This window comes from Lactuca serriola, chromosome 3 (assembly GCF_051521515.1).
Source record: "Lactuca serriola cultivar US96UC23 chromosome 3, Lser_US96UC23_V15, whole genome shotgun sequence".
In the NCBI taxonomy this organism is placed as follows: Eukaryota; Viridiplantae; Streptophyta; class Magnoliopsida; order Asterales; family Asteraceae; genus Lactuca; species Lactuca serriola.
Window position 1 is genome coordinate 99683234 of NC_136410.1, and position 8023 is coordinate 99691256.

Below are 8023 nucleotides of genomic sequence, written 5' to 3' on the forward strand. Positions count from 1 at the left end.
GTCCTCTGCCCCCAAACTGACCCATGAACAACCAAGGGAACAATGCCTCTTGCCACACACATTGTCACACCCCCGAACCAGACGGCGGAAACGTCCGGGGGCTGTCGTGACTCAATTGAATACCACAACATTGAATATATATGAAACAAAACAACATTCGTCACCATTCATCAACATAGTACAACCAGTAGTGTTTACATGTCATACATTGTTTAAGACATTACATTCCCAAAAATTAATTTGTTTGGTTCATACAAAAATAAACTGCAACCGTCACTGAGTATGATTTCCCTTGATTCACTGGTTCCCTGAGAATACAAGTATTTTGAAAAACGTCAACATATGAAATGTTGGTGAGTTCATAAGTAGTGTTTGAAATCGAATGTTTATATTGCTTGAAAAACCCCAGAAAATCCGATATTTTCTGAAAAGAAAAGCTTTCGAAAACGTTTGTGAAGATCCATAGGTATGCTTGTTTGTTTCTATACTAAAAAAAAATGTTCCTTGAAGATGTATGCGTTTCAAATCTGTATGTAATAAAAACCCTAGGGAAACCCGATGTTCCGCTAGTTCTTTTGGAATCCATTGAGTTGCGTTGAAAACATTATGAAAATAGCAGTGCCGGTCCCAGGCGACGTTGGAAGGTTCTCGAGCATTGATTATTTACTACAAACCCGCATTACACAAACGCCCAGTTTATAGTTATACTAACGAACCCGAAGGCGTCGTCCGTACTAATCACGTTATCCAATCGCCCGGACTAAGTGTAGTCCCACATCCGAAGAGAAAGAGGTCACGAAGACCCCGGTAACTCCATTAACCGGTTGGGGAAAATATGCGTGCGAGGGGTCCCCGACCCGCCTCGTAAAATATGCAGACTCTTCTAGCAATACCATGGACCCTTGGGAACCAGTGGTACAAGCCATTGAAAGTCACTCTACGTTGTGCCAAGTCGGTGAAACTCAACACTTCGTAGAAAATAAGTGTCTTCGGGCCTTAAGATCAGGTCATTGGGCTAGCTAGGCCCAACAAACAAGATTTTACACTTTTGGGGCCCGAAGATGGTGCGTAGACGTCTGTGCACACTCGTATGTATATGTATTACCAATCGTTATTTGTATGTATCGAAGAGTTAGTAGTTGTAGATTTCCATTGGCTCGAGACCGAGCCAATTCGTTTAACAACGACTTCTGGTATTGTAATGAGTTGTATTTCGTTGATAGTCGAGGTGTCATTATTTGATCAAATTGTACATATTGAATCAGCCTTGAAATATTTCTGTTTTCAGCCCCTCATTATTTGTAAAATTTACATTTTCAACCCTTTTATTTCAATATTTCCCGGTTTGGTCCTTAAACTATTTTTCTTGACATTTTAACACCAAAAATTATTGAAATTAATATTTTCCAGCATATTTTTCATAGAAAACAGTTTAAGTCCCTGAAAATGCAGTTTTTCTCGGTTTTAGCCCTTCTTTTCGCAATTTTGACAATTTTGGCCCAAATTGGAAAATTTTTGCAACTTTGGTCCTTTTTAAATTTAAAAAGCATTTTAAACCTTTGAAAAGGGTTTGGGACACTTATAGTCCACTGTTTTACAGAATTTCACAGTTTTGGCCCTTCAAAACAGAAAAATTCGCATAATGGGCCTCCTTGGGCCGAAATTTTCATTTTTAGCCCAATAAGCTTGAAATTTATGTTTTTAATCCTCTAATTGAATAGAATTCCAGAAATAGTTTTATGGAAACTGTTTTGGCACATTTCAACCATCAGAATCTGTAAAATGTCAATTTGGGCCCTTAATTTTGTATTTTTCACATTTTTGGCCCAAAATGTGTGTTTTTAGCTTAAAGAAAATTGTTGCTAACCACTTAGCTATTTTTCTTGTATCACTTATTATGTAGGAACATATTTGAAGCTAAAATCATAAAACATAAGTTATATCTCGGTTTTGAGGGGTTTAATGGCTAGATCCAACATTAAAACACATATAAGCATACATATAAGCATGGAAATCATACAAGGCATACAAACACATATAGATCTACACTTTCACTTGTATTCCCCCCCCCCCCCCCCACAAAACTCATAAAAACAGAAAATAGGGGTATGAATCTCACCTTGGGGTGTTGACTCGATTTTTGGAAGAAAAGATGGAAGAAAAATGAAGTGTTTTTGGCCTTGGCTCCCTTTGATGAAGATCTTGAGTTTTGAGATGATTCTAGGGTGTAAGATCACGATTTTTGTATAGATTAGGGAAGGATTTTGATAACAAAAGAATTTAAACCATAGATCTATGTATAATCTTACCTTAGATGAAGAATATTGTGGAAGAACCTTCTTGAATGCTTCCAAATTTTCGAGATTTTGGAGAGGGAAGAAGAGAGTGTTCTTGAGTGAATCTAGAGAGAATTTGAGATATTTTTGGTGTGTGTAAGTGTGTATGGCCGAGAGTGAGAGAGGAGAGAAGAAGAAATGATATTTGAGGTGATGTTTGCATGGAGATATGGGTTTTCTTGCATGGAAGTCCTTTGGATATTAATGAGGTGGCACACTTAAGTCAACTATCTTCAAATCCTCTTGGGCTTGGGTATTGGGCCGAAACATGGAGGAAAAAAAAGAAATTTGGGCCTTTTGCTCCTAAGCCCAATATTAGAGTTAGCCTTAGGTATGTTTTTAGTCTAAAAGAATGTAGTAGGATTTTTATATTTTTATTGGACTAGTTTAGGTTATTCATGTATCAAGGCTTTTAATTTATTTAATTCTAGGCCCAACATGACCTAGAATGTTAAAATAAATAAGTGTGGGTCCAATTAGAGCCCAATTAGGGTTCTAAGCCCATGATAGCCTAATTGGAAGCTTATTGGCCCATTTGGATCCAATAAGGAAGTTCTAGCCTAAATTAGACTTAATAAGAACTTCTAGGGTCTCCAATTGTCTGATGACTATTTGTAGTTCTAGCATGTTGTATTTGATTGAAGTTTTTGATTCACATTAACTTGAATGTATAGATTACATAGCTTAAAATTTACAGTTGTGACACACATGTCCATGAACGACCAAGGGAATAAGGCCTCTTACCACACACAGACCCATGAACGACCAAGGGAACAAGGCTGCTTCCCACACACAGCCCCATGAATGGCCTGATGGGTTTTATATAAACAATCCTATGTGTGCATGCAACCCTAGAGTTGGATCTATGTTTTCACTATTAGTTATACAACTTTATGAACACAAAAAGAAACCCGGCATGCTACTACTATTTTTAAAATTCACATAAAAGAATAGAATACATACCTTTTGTTGTTATATAGCAATAACAACTAGTTCCTTGAATTTCCTTAGCTCTTGAAAGCAAGTACCACGAGTGTAGTACCTCTAATGGCTCACAAACACACTAGGTGAAAGGATGAATATGGGAGAGAGGAGAGAAGGGTATCTTGCCCTTATTTCGTCCGTTTTAGGGTTTCCCAAGGCTTGGACGAAATCTTAGTGCCTTAGGGTGCTATTTATACTTAAGGCTAACTAGGGTTTCAAGGTGTAAACCCTGATCCCTTAGCTTAGGGCCTAAGCAAGTCCATGGACTCCTTTCCTTAAGCCCTTGGACGAAAACTCCTAGATCCTTCTAGGATTTTCGTTCAAGCCTTAATAAAGGTGATCCAATGGCCCAAAGCCTCAACTATTTAAAAATTACAAAATAGCCCCTGCACTTTCAGTCAGTTCGTTTATTCCCAAAATTAATTCTAAATTAACTTCTGATTAAATACTAATTAATAATATGATTCCAAATTAATATATAATTCATATAATATATTAAAAAATCATATTTATACCCTAATTTATTATTCTTAGCAATAAACAAGCCTCTCTCCTTAACAATCATCTTGTCTAGTCACTAGTGTGAAGGCAACCCAAAAGGACCATGCACAATCGGGTCAAGTACATACCAAAATAGTTATGGACTTAGACACTAATCCAACAGTCTCCCACTTGGATAAGTCTAATAACTATTCTGCGTATGACTTCAAATCCTGATTAGCAATCGTAGCTTTCAAAAGCCGTTGTCAACTCTGATCTTATCAGATACACGTCCTTTAGATAAGGGATCATATATTCCTCCATTCTAGATATCGTATAGACTTGAGACATGGATTTTGATCATTCTCTCAGTCTATGTTCTGTTTCCCGATTTCCGATTTATGACGACTGTCAACAGACTACAATTGAACACATCAAATTAGTCCCGGCTTGGCCAAGCACTTAGGGTGTCATCATTAAATCATTTAGGGGCCCGCATATATCGCTTTCATCCCACTTTGGATACAAGGAACGGATAAACTTTGATTCAATGCTTGCTTGCACTCACTCACCGAATCACACATAACAATATGTTTTATGACACCAAGTTACCGGTGCGTTTACATATTATCAATGTGTAACCGACTCGCAAGATACAACTCAAACATCTTGGTTTCAAGAATATAAGACACTTTCGTCTCACCAATCACTTGTGATAAAATCCATGAAGTGATCCAAGTGAGCGTGGGTTTAATCCAATGCTCAAATCATATTCATAAGCACTCATGAACGTTGCAACAAACATTTTCTTGTGTCTAATACACATTAGACAATCCACAAACCAATTCACAACAATCTTCATTCATACCTACTTCCAACATATGAACGAAGTGGTCCATTCGAATAATTTGATTGTTCTTAACCAATTTAATTATTCAGGAAGTCAAAAAATGCAAAGTGAAACACAAGAATAATACTAATCCCATATGGCCCCAAACTCTGGGTATAAATAAAACATTTTATTTAATCACCATATTGATTACTCATTATTTGTTGTTTCGGGTAATCAACTTCTTACTTGAATTATTACTACACTTGTCGCATGCTCTCAGCATGCACACAATGTTTACTTATGGTCCTTACTTTGTGAAACATATCAAATGAACACATTTCCAATCATACTCATTTCACAACTCCGAATCCTTATCACAAGTGTAAGAATATCAAATTCTTGCCACTTATAGAATATGCTAGATTCTAACATTTTATGCAATGATCCTTTCGTAAAGTCATAGCTCAAAATCATTAAGACTTGGCCAATCTCTATCAGAAACAATTCTATAGATATGATGTTTCTCACTCAAAGTACATTCCTTTGAACATCCTTCTTGCATAAAAGTTTCTAATCTAGACATAGATTCTTAATAATCAGCTCCCAATATGGAAACATTTCCATATTTGCCATATGACAACTCATTCTTAATAGAATCTTATCTATTCATTATAATGTCGATATGGTCCATCCAATACCATACTTCCAACTACTCACAAGCAACCAATCCTCAGCGAGCTTTGGATCGTCCTTTGATAGTTGTTTAATTATCTTTGTTAGGTCCAGAAGGTGTTGCGTCTTGGGCTCGCTATTTAGTCAATTTAGTCTTCGGTATGGGCCTGTCCATCCGTGAGTTATTTTACAGGGTTTTGTATTTATAGGTGCTTGCATGCATCCTAGTAGGAGAGAGATTTTTGGAAATTATTTTGTCAAGTATTTTGATCTTTATCTTTTGTAACCCTAATATCCACTACAGCGGAAGTTCTTGATCGAGCTCTGCTGAGGATTGAATCAATTGAATCATTCGACATATTCAGATTCATTCTTGTGTTTTATATTGTTGTTTTTCTCTTTCGTGATCTATCTGTTATAAGATGTAAACGATCATAGAGTTTCTTAAGCTCATCAATTGGTATCAGAGCAAGAGGTTGTGTAATTCATACACATCTCTTCTGTGAAAGAAGTGATTAGGGTTAATTCCGCATTTACTAATATTTATTGAGCCGTCAGTCCGTAATTGATGAATCTCAGTAATTATTCATCTTGCCCTAATATTAAGTATTACAAGTCTGATCTTACAACAGGTTAAAAGATCAAGCATGGACGATTCTCAATCCAATCCTATCAACATCTCAAACAGTATAGGATCTACAACCAAGATTCCAATTCTCTACACTCAAGATTACGAGGTTTGGACGCATCACTTTGAAGACTATGTCATTGGATCTGAAGATAATGGGTATTTGATATGGGAAGCTATTGTGTCTGGACCATTTGCTCATTCAGGAACATCCAGAGTTATTAAAACTCAAAAGGAGTATAATGATTTGTTAAAAGATGTGAAAGATGTTGCTCAGGACGAAAAGGAGAAGTTTCAGTGCAACATCAAAGCATTGAGACTGATTCGATTCGCTCTTTAATCTGACACGTTTAGATTGGTTAGTTCCTGTAGTACTGCTAAAGAAATTTGGGATCAGCTGCGAGAGTTGTACTCTACAGATGAAGATCTGGAGCACTCAATTCAGACCTTACTTCTCTCTGAATTTGGAGAGTTCAAGCAAAAGCCAGAGGAGTTAGTTACACAAACATTCGATCGGTTTAATCATCTTCTCAGTAAGATGATCAAACATGACATTGAAAGAAAGCTGATCGAACAGAAGGTTACCTTTTTAAATGGTCTAAAATCTGAGTGGCAGGCGGTCGTATCAACGGTTAAAGCACATGAACAGTTTAAATCTTATTCACTGGCGAAACTAGTGGGAATTCTGAAATCCCAGGAAAAGACGGTGTTCCAAGAGAAGAGTGTGGGAATTCTGAAATCCAAGGAAAAGACGGTGTTCCAAGCCGAACTCATTGCCATAGTGAACGAAGACAATGCAGATGGTTGTGATGAGTTTTTCTGGTCAGCTCCCATAGACAATGCAGACGAAACGGTTGGTCTGTCGGAGTGAACATCCTGGAAGACCAAAGGTGGATATGTCCCTGAGCCGTTGAATGAGCCTACCAACTTCGACGTACCAAGTACAAGTGGCACAAAAGAAATTCCTGTAGAAGAAGTCACCTCCACAAGAGAATCCTCACCTATGAAAAGTGAACCGGCTGCCAAGAAGCTGAAACAAAAAGCCAATATCCACAGACAACCGAAAACAGGTCAAAAAATCAAAAGCAATAGAGAAATCTTAGATACAAGAAAAATCTATCAGAGCGAAAGCAGTTTTGGCGCACTCAAAATCCTCATTACTCTTACCATGATAAAGATTCTAAGTCAGAGAGAAAGACTTTCGGGCCACACGAAGCACATAACCAAAAGGATAGGTTCGGTCCCGAAAGCAGCAGCAACCGAAAAGCTAGTTTCGGTCCGCCAAGTAATAACAGGCAAAGACCTGATTTCAGTCCATCAAGATTTTATAATAAAAGACCAAGTTTCAGACCACCAGCCAACAACAACCAAAAATCCAACTTCGGCTCATCATCGAGCAGCTACCGAAGGTCCAGGTTTGGTCCCTCTAATGACCATAAACGAAAGGGTCATTTCTCTAATTCTTCTCATTCTACACCCTCTTCTAAACCCAATTCAGTCTCTACACAAAATTCAAGATCATCAACGAACTTGAAAGGAAAAATGAAGATTTCCTTAGTCAAGGAGGACCGAAAGCAGTCTAGTGCTCAAACACCAAAATTTGAATCCAAAACACCTGTAGCTAATTCTAACAAAATCAAAGTGTTTACTATTAAAAGAAAAGATGAAACAACCTTAGTAAAACGCACATATCTTGTTGATGTTTCTCTTACTATTCCTGTTCCTGTGAAATGCTCACATGAACCCAAGAAACTTTGGGTTCCTAAATCTGCTTAATTTTTGCAGGTTATTAGTGACGAGCAGTTTGACGAAGAATTGTATATTGACAGTGGCTGCTCACGTCACATGACAGGAAGGAAGGAAGAGCTAAGGGAGTTTCGATCGCTTCAAAATGGTGGCAATGCTAAGTTTGGTAACAACTCCTATGGAACAATAAAGGGTTATGGGATGATAACCAATGGAGACTTCACAATAAGAAAGGTGGCATACGTAAAAGGATTGCAGCATAACCTCATCAGTGTATCTCAACTGGTTGGAGGTACTGGTCTCAAAGTTTCATTCGACGACGAAGGCTCATAAATTATAGAGAAG